This window comes from Cyprinodon tularosa, unplaced genomic scaffold (assembly GCF_016077235.1).
Source record: "Cyprinodon tularosa strain WSP-4 unplaced genomic scaffold, ASM1607723v1 ctg417, whole genome shotgun sequence".
Taxonomy (NCBI): domain Eukaryota; kingdom Metazoa; phylum Chordata; class Actinopteri; order Cyprinodontiformes; family Cyprinodontidae; genus Cyprinodon; species Cyprinodon tularosa.
The window spans coordinates 37,317-55,751 of record NW_024039138.1 but is presented as its reverse complement, the minus strand read 5'-3'; the positions used below and the strand labels follow the sequence as shown (position 1 = coordinate 55,751).

The following is an 18,435-nucleotide window of genomic DNA, read 5'->3' as shown; positions in this document are numbered from 1 at the left end:
AAAAAGGCGGGAGGGTAAAAGTGTAATAATTTCAGGGCAATATGCAGCGCCCAATAAATACTGAGGTCAGCAGTCAGTCATTTCTAGGTGGCGTGCTACCCAGAAAATGTTTTTAATTCCATTATTTAAATCTGGACTTTTTCAGAGTCTTAAGCAGCAAAAGCATCATCTTTATGACTTTTGAATAGCCTAGGCTGTGCATTTATCTGTCCCTTTTCCCCTGCAGGACATTTCAGGCATTATAAACTTGATTTTTCTTTTGAAGCTTCTATCTAAGCGTATAGAAATGTGTCACAAAAGGCATTCCAGTATAACTGAAATAAGTTGCTTCGTATTTACTTAAGTATTTAAAGTAGATACCCAAGAGCTATTACATTATTACGTTCATGATGTTTCCTGATCTGTTCATGCTTGTTATGGAAAGCAGGCTTTTTAAAATATTTCTATTATTATCATCTGCAACATTTGATAGAAAATAAAGGGGGGAGATAATTGGATTAGAGTGATGGACAAGAGACTGATATAAAATATGAAGGGCAGGAGCATTGGAACCACTGTGTTAGATCAATGTAGATTTTAAGTTTTGGATAAACAGTGAAGTTCGTTAAACTGTCAAATCTAACTGGAGGAACTGGGAGAACCAGATTTAAGGAAAATAATACAGACTGATCCTGAAAAACAGGCTTTACAGGAAAATAACTAAAACAGATTTAAAAAAAAAAAAACAGGAGGGTATCAACCTCTGATATGTTAAAGCAGACCAAATATGGTGGGTGTGAATACAACCTAGGGCTGGGCGATATAGAAAAAAAGCTTATCGATAAAAAAAATGCATATTGATCGATATCGATAATTATTGAAAAGATTTGAAACCATATTTTATGTGCAGCTCTGCCTGGACTTTTTATAATATTGCTAAATGATTTAATTTTAATAAAAAACACAAACACAGACTTCGAATTAAATCTTTATTTAACCAACTTTTTTAACCGTAACAGAATTGTTTTAAAGAAAAATAACTTAAGAGACCTGGGTTATGTTATTAAATACTGACAAAGAATAAACTAAAGTGACCAGAAAAGTGACCAAAATAAATATAACAAATAAATAAATCCCCCCCCACCGCCGCCCCCGTTTCCTGCTTTAACCTGAGTTATTACTTTGAAGTTGCTGGCCCCTCAGCATTTTCAAGTGGGAATGCTTATGCATTCCCACTTATTGTTGTTCACTTTTAATTTTTCTGACTCTAACTAGTCCCGCAGTTTTCAACTGATTTCAACAATTTTGGTATCAAAACGTTCAGCTTGTTCAGGAGAATTATGCAATGTCTTTTGGTAAAGATATGTTTTGTAGTTTTCGTGATATTAAACTTTTTCTGCGATTTTTTTGTCCCATTGAAATGCATGTAGAATTCTTAGATTTCAGCAAAATTCAGCTAAAACTTCATCATCTTTGATCTTTAACTACTTCAGCATACTTTCAGCTAGAAACACAATTCAACTTTTAAAATGTTTCCGTATCTTTCTGCTATTATTGTTTGACTCAGCTTTTTGCTAACTTTTACAGTTTTGCTACAGTGAAGCTTCAAACTTTAAAAGAAAATTTAAAGATTTTCAGATTTATAATGGAAGTCTATGGACGGAATTCTTCAACTACAGTTTGGCCCAGACCGCGAAGAAGTCCACACTTCCCCAATAGAAATCCAAGAGAGAGAGTTTCCAAAAATCACAGACAAAATCCAAAATGATACATATTTTCGTATCGCTCCCATTTCTTAACTATTTGATTTACTAACATGAATTTGGTATAGAACATCTTCAGACCTTTCTAGCACTCACATTGAAGATTTACATCGTCACCGTGGCCAAATAGTTTTTAGTAGAAACATGAAAGTTAGCACAGTCGAAGCCGAAGGATGGCTGACGCCAACGGTGAAATTATTTTTTTAATACCTTTTACGGTTTTGGCTCACCGCTCGTTTGTTCGGAGGGGAAGATTTGCTTTTGAAAGCTCTGCTCTACCATTGAGCTGCATGTTATTTAATGAGACCAGCAGGAATGACAAACCTTCATATTTCTCCTTCCCATTAAGGTCTTGAATGAGCTACAGCCATGAAAGTTACAATCGGAGACAAAGGATAGCTTTTGCATAGACTGAAAGAATTTTTTAGATACCATTTACGGTTTGTCTTCAGCACTCATTTGTTCGGAGCTGATTTTCCTATTCAAAAAAGCCTGAGAGGAAAGGAACGAAAGTGAAGCGCATTTCTCTCTGTCACTGACAGGCTCGTTAAGCGTTGTCAAGGTAACCAAGCTTCAAAGGCATTTTACCTCTGCTACTTTAAACAACACATATTAATCTGATGGAGGGAGAAAACACTGATTTAAAATTTGGAAATGGATACAATATGACTACTGGCTATGACCTTTCCCTTGACACGCAAGCCTGATAGACTTTCAAAATAAGACTCCGGGGACCCTTCAAAATAAAAGCCCCTACATTAAACTCATATTTTTTCCCAGCATCTGGCTCAACATTGTCACCCAAACTCAACCAAACAAAAAATTAGACTCTGCGGGGGCTTTCCAAAACGCACCTAATGTTAAATTTCAAAATAAAAGCCTCCCATTGTCACTTCATCTATAGAAGTAAAAACAGGTAAAAAGAGCAATTCAATTATTGGAAATTCATGAAGTATCATTGCTGGATCTGACCCCCTGCTTAACACACAACCCTGCTGACCTTTCAAAATAAGACTCCAGGGACCCTACAAAATAAAAGCCTCTATATTATACTTGTGTATTAATTGATGCAAATGGCTCAGCATTATGACCCAAACTCTACCAGCTTGTTTCTATTAGACTCTAGGGACCTTTTCAAAACATACCCCAGAGCGAATTTCACAATAAAAGTCTCCCATTTACGCTCTAATACAGCATCTATTCACCCAATAACATGGAAAACCAGTTATTTCACATTTAGAAATGGATTCTATATCACTGCTGGGCATGACTTTTCCCTGGACACATATCCATGCTAGACTTTCGAAATAAGACTAACGAGACTCTACAAAATAAAAGCCTCTTCCTTACACACACTCATTCATTGTGCCGTATGGCTCGTAGCTATGACCCAAACTCAACCAATTTCTTCAAAATACACTACCAAGGCCTGTTGACCACACACCTCAGTGCATATTTCTTAATCAGGTTCTAAGATTTACACTGTAATAAAGCATCTGCTAACATCGTAACATGCAGAATAAGCCTTCCAACGGTGCTTTCATCACCACAGTGGCTTGTTACATGCAGGTTAGTTTTTTTTGATAAATTCAGCTCCTTAAGTGGAATTAGCTCTCTTTCTATAAGCTTCTCTCTCTGTCCTTCCTCTGCTTCTCATGGTCAGTCTTGCACATAAGTTTGTAGATTTTCAATCCTCTAAGGATGACACTGTTTTCTTTAATCTGATCAACCAACACATTTTAAATCATTTCAAATTGTTTTGCAAAGTCTTGACATTTCCACAAGTTCAAAATTTTGATACTTATTCAATACCATCTTCCTCAACATTTTACTTCCCATCCTTGAGCTACTTATATTTGCTTCAACCAGATAAGATTCAAGTTTTTCTTTTTTAATTTCTTTTCTGATTCAGCTAATTTAATATTTTTCAGCCTATGCTGAGAACTTTGGCTACATTCTGCTCTCTTTCTGGACAGGAATTAAGCTTTTCTGTTTGCTACTAATTCATAACACGCCTGACATGTTTCTGGGCAGTAGGTGGCCCCCCTTCAAAATTTCTTTAGAAATGTTTCTAGAAACTTGGGAGACATTATATTAAGACCCTTCTAGTGCACATATTGAAGACATTTTTTGATATTATGTATGGTTTTGCTGTGCAGCTTTTAAGATGAGTTTGTTTCTGCCATTTTACTGCCAAATGATTCTACCCTACAAAATCTTCAGATGATTCAATTGTTTTCTGCAGTTTGAAGCTTCTGATGACTTCCTATCACATTTTCATATGTTCCTCAGCTAATTTGTGCTTCTTTTCCTTCTCGCTGTTTCTTTAGCTAATTTTTCTCTTTTCATTCAGCAGAGAAAAGCATTCCCACTTTGCTGTTTCTGCGAAACAGCTTTTTCTAGTTATCTCAATTGTTAGAACTACGTGGGAAACTGCCCAGAACTGAAAATACATATATATTTTCCCGAAGATTCCTCGGAGGAGAGCCGCGCCGGGGATTACACAGCTCGTACTCCTGCGGGTGTGAGCGGCTGAGATGATAAAAAAAAAAAAGTTGGTTGTGTTATCAGACTTGGTTTTCACTGGTTCCCTACACATTTTACAGATGACTGTGGTTTGTTTTTTGTCCGACTTGCCATGACCGAAATACTGCCAAACTGCCGAATTACAAAAACCCTTCTTTGAAACAATTTCCTCCACCTCTCCTTGCTGCGACATCTTCATGTGCTCTGTGTTGTGGTTTGAGAGGGCGGCGCTTGGTGACGGCGTGTCTGGGTCCGCGATTGTGATTGGTTGGGAGGAAGTAGTGACTAGCATAAACCTACATGCTAGGCTACAATGAGAAGAAAGGAAAACTGCGCTTCTTTTTTATCGAACTTTTATCGACCCTCTTTTTTTCTATTGCGCCACACGTCTATCGATCGATATATATCGTTATTGAATTATCGCCCAGCCCTAATACAACCTGCTAATCTTTGCATCCTTTAAAGCTACCTCATTGCTAGCTGCAATGATAAAACCATCTAGCCATACCAGTAACATCATCTTTTCACTATTTTCCTTTTTAGGATACAAACACTGATCGCTTGGCTATTGCTTGTATTCATTTTCACTCAAATATGCATGCAGTGAAGCATTACAGTTTCTCCCAGACCATTTTAAACCATACAGACACCTTTTGAGTTCGTATGACTGTATTTTAACCACCTATCTTAAAACCTTCAGGTGGAATTATTTGCATTTTCATCAGTGGTTTCTATGTAAATATCTGGTCTTAACACCCATTTAGTTTTTGCTGTGCTGCTTTTATCGCTGCTCTCATGCTTGTGATGTCTCCCATTGTGAAAGTGCCTCTTCATTGTCGGTTACTTATTATTGAAATGGTTGCTTCATAGTCTGCTCCTTTAGCTACAAACCTTGCTTTGTATTTTTCACATACCCTTTAGCTAAAGCCTCCATTTGTTTAGCTGAACTTCCTTATATCTCCATACTTTTTAAAGATATTTTGAAGCTTTTCTAGATCCTCCTAAATCCAGTATCACAAAATCTTATGCAAGGTCTGCAATTTCTGCTATACTTTACATTCCTCATCTAAACAGTTGGTAAATAATACAGAAGGAATAATACAGAAGGGAAGAAAAGAAGTATTTGAACAGCCTGTAATTTTGAAAGTTCTCCCACTTACAAATCATGAAGGAGCCTGACATTTTCAATTGAGGGGCAATCGAAAATGCCACTGTGAGAGACATAGTCCAATATAAAAAAGATCGAAAAATCAAAATGCATGATTTTTTAAAACTTTTTTTTGCATGATACAGCTGCAAAGGGGCATTTGAACACCTGAGAAAATCACTGATAAACAAAGAGTTTGAGCTCCCTCCAAAGATTATCTATTGAGTTTAGGTCTGAAGACTGGCTAGTTTACCTCAGAACCTTGATATGCTTCTTCCAGAGCCACTCCTTGGTTATCCAGGCCGTGTGGTTTAGGTCATTGTCATGTTGGAAGACCCAGCCTCGACCCATCTTGAATGCTCTGAGGGAAGAAGGTTGTTCCTTATAATCTCGCAATACATTCCGCTGGTCATCCTCTCCTTGATAAAATGCAGTCATCCCATCAGAAGTGTGGAAAACACCCAAGAAGCATGATGCTACCATCCCCATGCTTTACAGTAGGGATGGTGTGTTTTGGGATAGTACTCACCATTCTTCCTCCTCCAAACATGACTTGTAAAATTAAGACCACAAAGTTTTATTTTGATCTCATCTGACTTTTGCCCATGATTCCTCTGGGTCATCCAAATGGTCATGGGTAAACTTAAGACGGACCTGGACATGAGCTGATTAAATTAGGAGAAACTTCTGTGCCATGGATGATTTTCAACCATTAAGTCTTAGTGTATTACCAACAGTAACCTTAGAAACGGTGGTCCCAGCTCATTTCAGGTCATGGACCAGCTCCTACTGATCCTAGGATCACTGAGAGAGATTGACAATAATGTTCAGCTTAATCCTTTTTATAGTAATTGCTCCAACAGTTGATCTTTTTTTTTTTTTACCAAGTTGCTCAGCAATTGCCCCGTAGCCCTTTCCAGCCTTGTGAGAGTCTACAGTCATGGCCAAAAGATTTGAGAATGATTCAAATGTTAATATTTAAAAAATGCTACTGCTTCAGTTTTTATAACGGCAATTTGCATATACTCCAAAATCTTATAAAAAGTGATCAGCGTAACAGCAATTAATTGCAAAGTCAATTTTTGCCTATAAAATGCTTTATCCCCCAAAACATATTTCAACGTAATTGCAGCCCTGTCTTAAAAGGACCAGCTAACATCATTTCAGTGATTGCTCCATGAACGCAGGTGTGGTTGGTGATAACAGGGCTGGAGATCAATCTGTCATGATTAAGTAAGAATGACTCCACTGGACACTTTAAAAAAAGGCTGGTGCTTGGCATCATTGTTTCTCTTCTGTTAACCATGGTTATCTCTAAAGAAACATGTGCAGTCATCATTGATACTCCGACTGCCTGACTGCAAAAGGAGAATGAGACTCTCCTTTGTAATTTAAGCCAGGGTCCTCAAGCATAAACATATCATTTCAGTACATTAGTCACAAGCTCATTGAAATACCTTCATTGTCAAAGTGAAGGAATGGTGGCCCACCTATTTTAACCAAGCCTTCGGTTTCCTGACTTGTTCAGGCAGATGTCTGCTATGTTCCAACCACAGCATTGCATCATTTTTTTGTCTAGTTCCTGGTTTTATAAAGTTATCAATAGATTTGATCAACAGTATCTTGCTGCCATTATGATGTAAAATCATCAGAAGTGCAGTAGTTTACTTTGTTTTAGCAAATATTTCTATTCCTGTTTAATACTGTGGAATCAATGACGTGCTTTGTAACCTTTAATGTCAGATTTTAATATGTTCTAGAATCTGCTTTAAGACCAAATCAGTGTTATTTTGTCTGATATGTTTTTTTCAAGTCTATTTATTGGCAACATTCAACATGGATTCTATAGGAAGTTGATGATCACATCTCAAGGCCTTATTAGAGGCCTAGGGGAGGATTTAATTTATGAAAGGGCAAAGAAAACGAGGGACGTCAACCAGAAGATGTTGGGTATAACTCAACTGTTGTGAATTTTTTGTCAAAGTACACAGAGAGGAAATAAATCACTCTAATAGAATGGTAGATAATATACACAAAGTTACATTGATCTATTTCTTTGCTTTCTGCAGGTGTAACAGCTGTGGTCCAAACCCATCTGAATGTCTTAGCAGCAGAAGGGGAAGATGCTCTTCTCAGCTGTCATCTCCTGGAAACTAAAGATGTCCAGCAGGTCACCTGGCAGAAGGTCTTTGGAAGCAAAGAGAGGAATATCTGTTCCTACAGCGAGTATTATGGTCAAACAGTGAATCCTGACTTTAAAGATAAAGTCCAGTTTACAGAAGCTGGACTGAAGAATTCCTCCATAGTTATCAGGAAGGTTACAGAGCAGGATGAAGGATGTTATCTCTGCTTGTTCAACATCTACCCTGATGGAGCTCTGATAGGGAGAACCTGCCTGAAGGCTTATGGTAAAAAACAGACTGTATTCCAGGGTTAACTTCTATAACTAGATGTTGATCATGATGTTTGTTCTCCTCCCACAGCTGCATGATCCCGTCCTTGATGTCGGCGGATCAAAGACTCCTGCACAGTCAGTTGTGTCCTGTTCAGCCACAGGTCGACCTGCTCCCACTGTAACACTGACTGTTCTACAGCAGAACCTCAGCTTCTCCCACTACAACAGCAGCAGTGTGACCCACAGCAACGGTACAGTCACCGTCACCACCACAGCTCTGCTGTCAGCTTCCAGCAGCACACAGGTTGGATGTTCAGTGTCAGTGCTCTCTGCTGCTCCCAGAGTGAAGCTGATCACCGTTCCTGGAGTTAAAGGAACATCTGGAGATGGTGAGGAACTTTTGGAGACTCAGAGATACAACTATTTGTAGAGATTGTTTATATCCCTTCATCTTTGCCACATTTTGTGAAGGTACAGCCAAACTTAGTGAATTGTATTGAGTTTTAGACAATCAGCTAATATTCTGAAGGGGAAGACCAAATTTAACCCCATAAAATCTCACCAAATGTTTGAGCTTTTATTGCAAGAAAATGTTAAAACTGTAAAAGTTGAATAGTTTAGGCTCAGTTTATGAACTGCAGACCTGTTTGTGATTTTCTGTTTATTTTTTTATTAGGTTTGGAAAAGCAATCAGAATCATCTCTCAGAGATTCCAGTAAGTTATATTCAGATTCTTACGTTGTTTAGTTTTTTTCTCACAGTTCTGTTGTTAAGAAAAATGTCATCTTCTTTCTCCAGGATGGCCTTTAATTTTTCCATTCCTGATGCTGATGATGGTTATCATTGGTATTTGTCTTCTTAGTTTTCAGCAAAGGTACGTCTATGAATTATTGGCTTTTACCTTAATAAAATCACAGTAATATTTGTTGCTAATTGTTTTATATAATTGTTCTTAAATTATTCACAGGAATCAATAACCATTACAAGATGCTAGTCTGAGTTATTAGTAAGTATTTTTTTTATTCCTCAGTGATATGGATAGATATATTTCTTTTTTTTTCCATATTTCTGCTGGTGTGGTATATACCGGTACTGTAAATCATATTTTTTACTCCATTTAAAGCTCATCAGTTTCTTCTTTTTTCTATTTTTCTTTAAGGCGAGACAGCTCAGCAGTGTTGGAAAGAAGCTCATCCGTAAAAAACAGACAGAACAGCAAGTTCTGACCATAAAAAAAAGAAAAACAATAACTGAGCACTAGGCAAGGCAAATTTATTTGTATAGCACAATTCAATCAAAGACAATGCAAAGTGCTTTACATGATTAAAATATAGGAAAATAAACAGAATCAAAGCAAGCAGGAAAAAATAAAAAAATAAATAAAATAAAATAAAAAATGCAGAAACAAAAAAAAGAATATTAAAAACAGTTGGACTAAAGAAAATAAAAAGTTGAACTAATAATGTTTTAGTTGAACTGTTTAACTAATACAGTTGAAGGCAATCCTAAACAAATGTGTTTTTAGTCTTGATTTAAAGGAACTCAGGCTTTCCGCACTTTTACAGTTTTCTGGAAGTTTGTTCCAGATAAGTGGAGCATAGGAACTAAATGCTGCTTCTCCATGTTTAGTTCTGGTTCTAGGTATGCAGAGCAGGCTGGAGCCAGAAGACCTGAGTGGTCTGGATGGTTGATACACTGATAGCAAGTCTGTGATGTATTTAGGTGCTAAGCCATTCAGAGATTTATAGACTAACAGAAGTATTTTAAAGTCTATTCTCTGAGATACAGGGAGCCAGTGTAAGGACTTTAGAACTGGGGTGATGTGCTCTACTTTCTTAGTCTTAGTGAGGACACAGGCAGCAGCGTTCTGGATCAGCTGCAGCTGTCTGATCCACTTTTTAGGCAGACCTGTGAAAATACCGTTGCAGTAATCAATCAATAATAAGTAATTCGACTAAAAATAAACGCATGGATTAGTTTTTTCAGATCATGCTGAGACATTAGTCCTTTAATCCTGGAAATGTTCTTCAGGTGATAGAAAGCTGACCTTGTAGTTGTCTTTAAATGCTTTTGGAGGTTCAAGTCTGAATCCAGCACTACATATATATTTGGGGCCTGATCAGTGGTTACTAGCTGAGACGTCTGAAGCTGTGTGCTAACTTTAGATCTCTCCTCTATTGGTCCAAAGATTATTACTTCAGTAATCAATTTGACTATGTGGTTCAATTGATTAGGCAGCTAAACCTAAACTACACTGGATCAAAGCTGGAGACAAAACTGTTATTGTAGACATGCCGTTAGACAATCCTTAATCGCCTCCTGAGTATGTGCAAGTATGTGCCTGATTGTTTAAATGTTTTCTAATTTTAAGAAAACTGGTGCTTCTTTCAGGGTTTACACATTTTAACTTCAGTCAGATTTTTCAAGTTTTGTATTGAAAAAAGTTTTGACAGCCGTTAACTTTGAATAAGAAAACCATACTACCAGGGTATTGATAAGAACAAAGGAATGTATCCGTTATTATAAAAGGTCAGTAATGTGTTCTTTCAAACAAAGGGCTTATTGAAGATGCTTAAAGAGTCTCAGTATTCCTAAAACATATACCGTATTTTCACGACCATAAGGCGCACCGGACTAAAAGGCGCAGTCTCAGTTATGTGTGCCATTTCTGTATTTAACACACACATAAGGCGCACCGGACTATAGGGCGCGTTTTTTATATACAGGTACATGTCCTCTCAGGTGGATTTTCCCACTTAAAAACATATTAAAACTACTTTATTCACACTGATCACAGCAAATAAAGCTGCAAGGTGTATTTATTACAAAGTATTATTCAAACCTGGGAGCCGGCCGTGAGAGACACATCGCTGATGACACAGGGCTGTGATTACTCCTCTGATACAGTTTATTGACGCATAAATTAACTTAAAACATAGGCAGGATAATAATCTGGATGAACTGACTGCAATGATTAAGTTTTCAGGTGGACTTTCTCACTTAAAAAGATTTAGATTATTTAGATGAAAAAACACCTGCCGAGGTGAACCCGGATGCGCCGCGGCCCAGAGGCTGCTGTTGAATTAAGTTTTCAGGTAGAAAAATAGAGCGGGAGAAAAACTGAGTATGATTGTGCTTTATTCAAGTATTTATTACAGAGTATTAATCAAACCCCTCAAAGTCCCCATCCTCTGTTTCTGAATTAAACAGCTGCGCTAAATCCGACATGCCAGTTTCCCCTTCTTCTTCGCTGTCAGAGTCACTTTCCGTGCCGGGCGGCTCCTTGGAAATGATGCCGGCTTTTGCGAAAGCTCGAACAACAGTCCCAGCAGAAACGTTAGTCCAAGCATCTACAATCCATCCGCAAACGGTGGCGTAACTTGCCCGGCGCTGCCTTCCACTTATCCTGAAACTGTGGTCTCCGTCTGTCATCCATCGCTCCCACGCCGCTCGCAGCCTTACTTTGAACAGCCGGTTCACACCGATGTCGAGCGGTTGAAGTTCCTTTGTCAGACCTCTCGGAATAACAGCAAGCACAGCGTTCATTTCTTTGAACTTTTTTTTCACATCGGCTGTGAGATGGGCACGCATGGAGTCACAAATTAACAGAGATGGTGATGCGTGGAAAAAACCACCTGGTCTCCTTACATAGACCTCCCTCAGCCACGCTTTCATCATCTCCTCATCCATCCAGCCTTTTTCATTCGCCTTAATAACGACTCCAGCTGGAAAAGTCTCTTTAGGCAAAGTCTTTCTTTTAAAAATCACCATAGGCGGCAGTTTCTGTCCATTTGCGTGGCAGCCAAGCACAACAGTAAACGACGCCTTTTCATACCCCGTTGTGTGTATCGCTACCGTGCTGGTCCCCTTCTTCTCCACGGTGTGATTCACCGGAATGTCGAAAGTGAGCGGCACCTCGTCCATGTTGGTGATGTGGCTTGGCTGGATGACTTTGTCAGCGATGTGTTTGCTGCAGAAGGAGTGGAAGCTCGCCAGCTTTTCATCATAATCCGCCGGACGTTGCTGAGCAACTGTAGTCCTGGTCCGGATGGAAAAATTGCACCGTTTCATAAAACGGAAGCACCACGATGGACCTCCTTGAAAATTTTCAATTTTCATTTCTTCCGCCAGCTTTACTGCTTTTAGTCGAACAGTGACCGTTGAAACGCTGGCCCCACTCGTTCTTTGCTCCACGATCCACCGCTCGAGTCTTTCCTCCAACTCGGGCCACCTCGCCTTATGTCCGCGGAAACTCAGCTGCGTCTTCTTCACCAGTCGGAGTTCGTTTTCCAGCTTCCTCCACTTGCGAATCATCGATTCATTTATATTGAATTCTCTCGCAGCTGCTCGATTTCCATGTTCCTCTGCGTAGCTGATAGCCTTCAGTTTAAACTGGGCTTCATAGGCGTGTCTCTTTGCCATTTCCAGGGTTGTTAAGACAACAATGTTCTGCATAAAGCACATACCTGTTCTTTTATACACAAGCCACGCCCACACTTCCCCCTTTAACGTTCTCACATACTCATGGTGGTCTCAACAACGTCCGTAGATAGGGCGCACCGCAACATAGGGCGCACCCCACATTTTGAGGGGAAAAAAAGACGTTTAGGTGCGCCTTATAGTCGTGAAAATACGGTAGATGGATCACACCCAGGATCATTCAAACGTGCAGAAGAGGTTTAAACATACACAGGGTAGTGTTCATAAATGTGAACAAATTCTGACAAATGTTTTACTTATAAGCCAATCACATGAACCACACTCAATCCTATATTCATGTACAGGTCAGTTGGTGGAGTTCAAACTGATGAGACTTCAACAAGACTTCTGGTGATGACAGTGAGGCAGTATCTGTAACATACAGGCCTAAAAATATGTTAAGATAGTTTTTCTCTTGTGATGGAATGCCTAGTTAATCATTTAAATTGGTTAACACGAATCAAATCTGTAAAGTAAGACAGACCATTGACATGAGTAAATACCCTCATATAAAATTCAACAGAGTGATTAAAAACTCCTTGTACTGTAAGGTGCTAATCTGACAAGGCGGTTCTCCAATGATCAACATGTGTTTGCCTAAAGATTTTTTAGAACTGATCGGTGACCTTTAGTTTATATCTTCAGATAGTTAGTTATTGTAAGTAGAGTTATTGTTTTGCTGTTTTATGGTTGTGATTTATGAGCATAGTCTTCCAGCCTTAGGTCTACTTTTCTACCTTTTCTATGCGTTTTCATTTTAAGAATGTGGCTACATTACTTGACTCATAAATGAAATTTGTAATCAATCATCCTATTTGCTAGCCTGACGTAGTCCGACTCAATTCTAGTCAGAATATGAGTCTGATACTGCTCCATAGAGCTGTGATTATGGGGCGTGTTTCGAACGAACCAGGAAAAAAAATGCCTCTGCACTCAATTGGATAGACCTACAACCAATAAGAGCAACGGAGTGCGTGACGTATGTTAAGCGAGGCATAGTTGTTGTCCACAAAAATCAAAGCGTGCAGTTTCACGCCTAGAATAAGAAGATGAGCCTTGATCGCGTTTCTCTGTTCCTCTTTTAAAATTAAATTGCTGTCGATATCTTCTAGAACAGACCTAATAGCAGAATCTACTCACCCAAACTCTCCAGCGGCAGCCATTGTTGTTGTCACCCAAGCGCGCTTTGGTCACGTGGTTGATTACGTTACTCTTGATCATCTGTCCATCATTGTATAAAGCCCGCCCTGACAATTTGATTGGATCGCCTGACAGTGGGCTTTAATACTCGCGCTACTAGGGAGCAGAGCCAGACCGAACTTCCCCGAACTCAAACCTTGTGGGCGGGACTAAGTTCGGACTGGCACCCAGGCTACCTATTTGCATTTGCATTTTCTTCTTTAAGACTGCACATTTTATGCCACATTCAAAGAGAAAACACAGCAGACATTGCTTTTTCTTTTTCATGGTCTGCCAGCAAAGTACTGTCCATAACTCAAAAACGAAAAAGCATTCTGAGCAGCGGGGGCAGCAGAGTGACGTCAGCAGCTGCCCTTCCTCAGGTCCTTGCTGACAATTGAAAATTGTGATTAATTTTAACAAGGAGTGTTATATTGTGAAAGAAGTTTAGATCTACTGCATATTATGTCGAAGTTTGCTCTTACTATATTTGGCCAGGGACATCTCAGGGGGAAGCATTTGCTTTCCGTACGTTTCAATGTGTAGGGAAATGCACATTTATTTTGATTGGTTACTTTTTTTTGTTTGTTTTTATGTTATTTCAAATATGACAGAAATGCTAATCAGTTTTGGACTACTAAAGAATGTACCCATATAAAAGTTCACTTTAGTCCCTTTATGAAATTCAATGAAACATTTCTTATGAAGGCCTGCTCAGTGGCACAGTGGGTGCCGCTGCCTAGCAGCAAGAAGGTTATTGGTTTAATTCCTGGCCTGGATTTTTTTGTTCTTGTTTTATATATATATTGTTTGGTTTTGCATGATTTTTTTTACTTTACTCTGGTTATCCACTCAGGGTTATTGCTTATTTCTGACTTTGTTTTGAATTAAACTTGCACATACCAATTGTTTTTTATTAGGTGTGGAGCAATTTGAGATCTGTTTTTTGCTTTCTCTGCTTTTGTTACAGGTGTATGTTTGAAATAAATAAATTACTTGCTGTTTCACTGCAAGCCATGGTGTTTTTTTCCTCTTAACCTCCCTCTACAATATGTGGTCCAGAAGCTTAATGTTGTTAAAGCTTAATGGACAGCGATGTTGAGAAAAAAATAAGAGAAAATAAATTGGTCAATTTAAGTATATGCTTACAGCGCAGCCATTAAGGAGGCAAAAAAATACAAATTTTAAATTTTATTGTGATACAACTTTCTCTAGAATTTATTATTGTTTACAATTGAGGCCAGGATGCCGTGGTTTTGCAGCTGGGATGGAGGAGGTGTCACTTGTTACACATCTTGTTTTGGTCTACACTTTGCTCTACAAATCATTAATTTTGTAGTTGTAAAATGAGAAAATACAGAACAGCTTGTTTTCCATATGCAGGGCTTGCCATGTCTTTAAGACTTGCTTAGAAACTTGGCAAAGTTTATCATCTATATTCCCTTCCTGACAAAATCAGGAATTAAACCACAGTGTGATGCATTACAGTCAAAGCCTTTCACCTTGGGGACGCCTTAATATAAAATGGCTGTAGGGGGCTGTATTAAAGGGTATAAAAAAATCTTTTCAAGGTACTGTAAAAGCCAAAGACATTCAGGACTTATTGCCTCTACTTAAGGTCGGAGTTCATGCCTCCACTATAAGAAAGAGGCTGGGAAAAAATGGATGACTGGGCAGAGTTCCAAAATAAAACTCGGTGCTGAGTAAAGGAACCATAAGGTGTTTCCTAATTCAAAATACTTGTTAATTTATTGAAAGTGTCCCTTTTGTATAATTACTTTATAAAATAACTGACAGCTAAAGCTTCTAAATGGGTTTTGTGAGAACATGCTGGGATTGATCAATTTGGAAAGGCTTAAAATGTGTTTAATTATCAACAGTAAGCTCGCAATATAGGTATGGCAGGCCATTTGACATTTATTAGTTTGACATTTTGAATTTCAGATATAACAAATCTATTCCCTGCTAGTCCAAATGAACATTTCAACGATCTAAAATAACATTCTTAATATCTAAAATGAAAATTTTAGATTTCTTAAATGTAATTCTTGCTTGTATAAATGACATCACTTTCCCCATTCATGTGTTTGGGCTTTTACTGCCTGATATCTAAATTGACTATTCCTATCTACAACCCTGTTTACAATTCTTGATGTCTTCTAATTTCGGATCTCCATTATCCAGTCATAATGGCCATTTCAGATATCAAAAATAAAATATTCTAAATATCCAGATATTCAATTCTGTATCAAAAATATATTTCTGCTTGTAGAAATGCCATTACTTACGTCTACCACCAACAATATGACAAGTTAAACTGGTATTTTAGATATTTGAAATTAAATTATGCTTATATAGAACGCAACTACAGATAAAATATACTTTAACATTTGTTTTACCATAAAATAGGCTAGCTGATGTCAGATTTCCATTACAGTGCTAAAGCATTTTACCTACTTACAATTACAATCATAGTCAGAAATGTAGCAGCATTACATTACATTTCTGCCAGTAGAAATTATATTTAAAAAAATGTTTCAACCAAATCAAAATCTTTTCATTGTCTTCCAGGAAAATTTTTTTTTCAGATATCTGGAATTGAGATTTTTAGGTATCTCCAACATAATTCCTAGGCTACAATTAAACTTCTTGACAATCTTAAATTCTTTTTTTGTATCCATGTATCATAAAATCAGCTGAAATTATCTGGCAGCCGGTCGTCTCTTGTCCCACTCCTCCACATAGATCTTCTCTAGATCAGTCAGGTTTCTGGGCTGGCGCTGAGAAATGTGGAGTTTGAGCTCCCTCCAAAGATTCTCTATTGGGTTTAGGTCTGGAGACTGACCATGCCAAGCTGTCAGGTATCAAGTTTTTGTGGGTTGTTTTTTGTGTTTCCTTTCCTCCTCCACCAGGTGGTGCCCCATTCTCATTGGGCCTCCCTGCACACGCAGCTCGTTGGACCTTTATCTGGAGGAGTACTTAAGCCATGGACTGCCACTACCTTGAGGCCAGAGTGTTTCCCAGTTTTGGGAAGTCATCCTGCAAACTGGATGTTTTGGACCTTCTCCCCCTGGAAGGATCGTCTGAGCTTCAAACTGAGCTGGGGATTCAAACTGGTGGTTTGGATCAACTTCTCCCCAAGGGATTTTTTGAGCTTCACACTGAGCAGGGGATTAATCTCCCCAAGAAACCGTTCAAGTACCATAGGAAATCTAAGTGGCAGTCAGCTCCTCCATTCCTCAAGTAACACCGCAACCTGGGTAAACCCTGTCCGCCCTCCTACGAGCAAGTCAATTACTGGAACAACCCACACCGACTGGATTCAAAGAAAAGACACCTTTCCTGGAAACTCGCGGTTCGCCAGTGTTCACAGCAGCACTGGACCCATGCTACCAGTTCTCGATAAACTTGTTAAACCTTCCCCTGGTCGCTCTGTTTGGTTTTCTGCACGTGGGTCAGATCTTAGAATAAAATAATGACACAAGCCAGAACCCTCAAATGCTTCTTCCAGAGCCACTCCTTGGTTATCCTAGCTGTGTGCTTAAGGTCATTGTCATGTTACATTGATGTTCTCGTATATTTCAATGTGTATTTTTGTTTCCTCCTTACTTAAGGTATGTCTTGTATGTGGCTAATATGTTTTTATTTTATTTTAATAATTTATTGCATGCGTATAAAAGTAAATAAGCTTCAGTGCTTGTACTCAAGAAAACATTTCTTCTCTAATTACCAAAGTATTCATATTTTACTGTATGTACGTGAAAACAAAATAATTTTTACTTGCAGATTAAAAATCAGCTTCTAGCAGTGAAGTTAAACTTTCTCTTTCTCTGTTAGAAGAACTTTACTGTACATTCCACATTCTGCAAATTTTGCACTCTTGAACTTGTGTAAACAAACCTTTCAGTACACTTCTTTGATGAGGGGGCAGCAAGGTGAGTATTGGACTGGGCCAAAGGAGTTGGCTAAAGTTCAGGAAGTTGTGGAATTGTATAGCCCATGGTTACACTGTGGGCTATATGTTATAGAAGCTTCTATCCCTATACGTGTTACACTACTGCCAGCTGCTGGTATCAAGCACTATGACTTCTGGAGATGGCGCGCTGAATCCAACCGTTGCTGTGAATGGGAACGCATCCAACTGGGTTAAACTTGTAAAGTGAAAGTAAAGTGCTGAAAGGCTATGACATGTCGTATTGGCATTTATTAGAAGTGCTGTCCTCTCTTATGTTCCATTTGTTGATCCTTAAAAAAAGATTCTTCTAAAATAAGATTCTTCTGGTCAAAACCACATTCCTACTTGTCTAATTGTAAATATAGGTATCTTAAATTACATATTTGCCTGCAAAAAGTAAAATAAAAAAATAATGTACTTGTAAAAATAAACTTTCAGATACCTAGAATTCTTTACAAATTTTAAGTTACCGTTTTCACATTTATTAGCTTGACTGAATATATATTTCATGTGTCTCAAATGCAATTTTTTCCTAGTCAAAATTAACATTTCAGACATAAAAAAAAAAAAAACATTCTTCCTATCTAAATAAAGAATTCAGATATCTTAAATGCAATTCTTACTACTACAAATTAAATCATGTTTCCTATTCATATGCTTTGGGTGTTTACTTCCAGATATCTAAAATAACATTAATCCTATCTAAAACAGAATTCTGACTGTCATCTTCAATTTTAGATCTTTACAATACAGTTATTACTAGTCAAAAGGACAATTTAAGACATCAAAATCCAATATAATATTCTACATATCCAAAAATCCAATTATTGACATTAAAGATATATTTTTGATAGTAGAAATTTCCTTACAGATATCAACTATTGAAATATGACTAGTTAAATTGGAATTTCAGATATCTAAATTTTAATAATGCCTATACAAAATCCAATTTAACATACAGGCATTTTTTGACTAACTTCCAAAAGAATAATGGGGTTAAGTTTTAACATAA

General features: G+C 38.0%; 1 pseudogene; it reads left to right on the top strand.

The window, feature by feature from the left end:
- The window catches only part of LOC119792295, a 33,945-nt pseudogene extending 24,898 nt beyond the window's left edge, over nucleotides 1-9,047 (top strand).
- The last annotated feature ends 9,388 nt before the right edge of the window (nucleotides 9,048-18,435 follow it).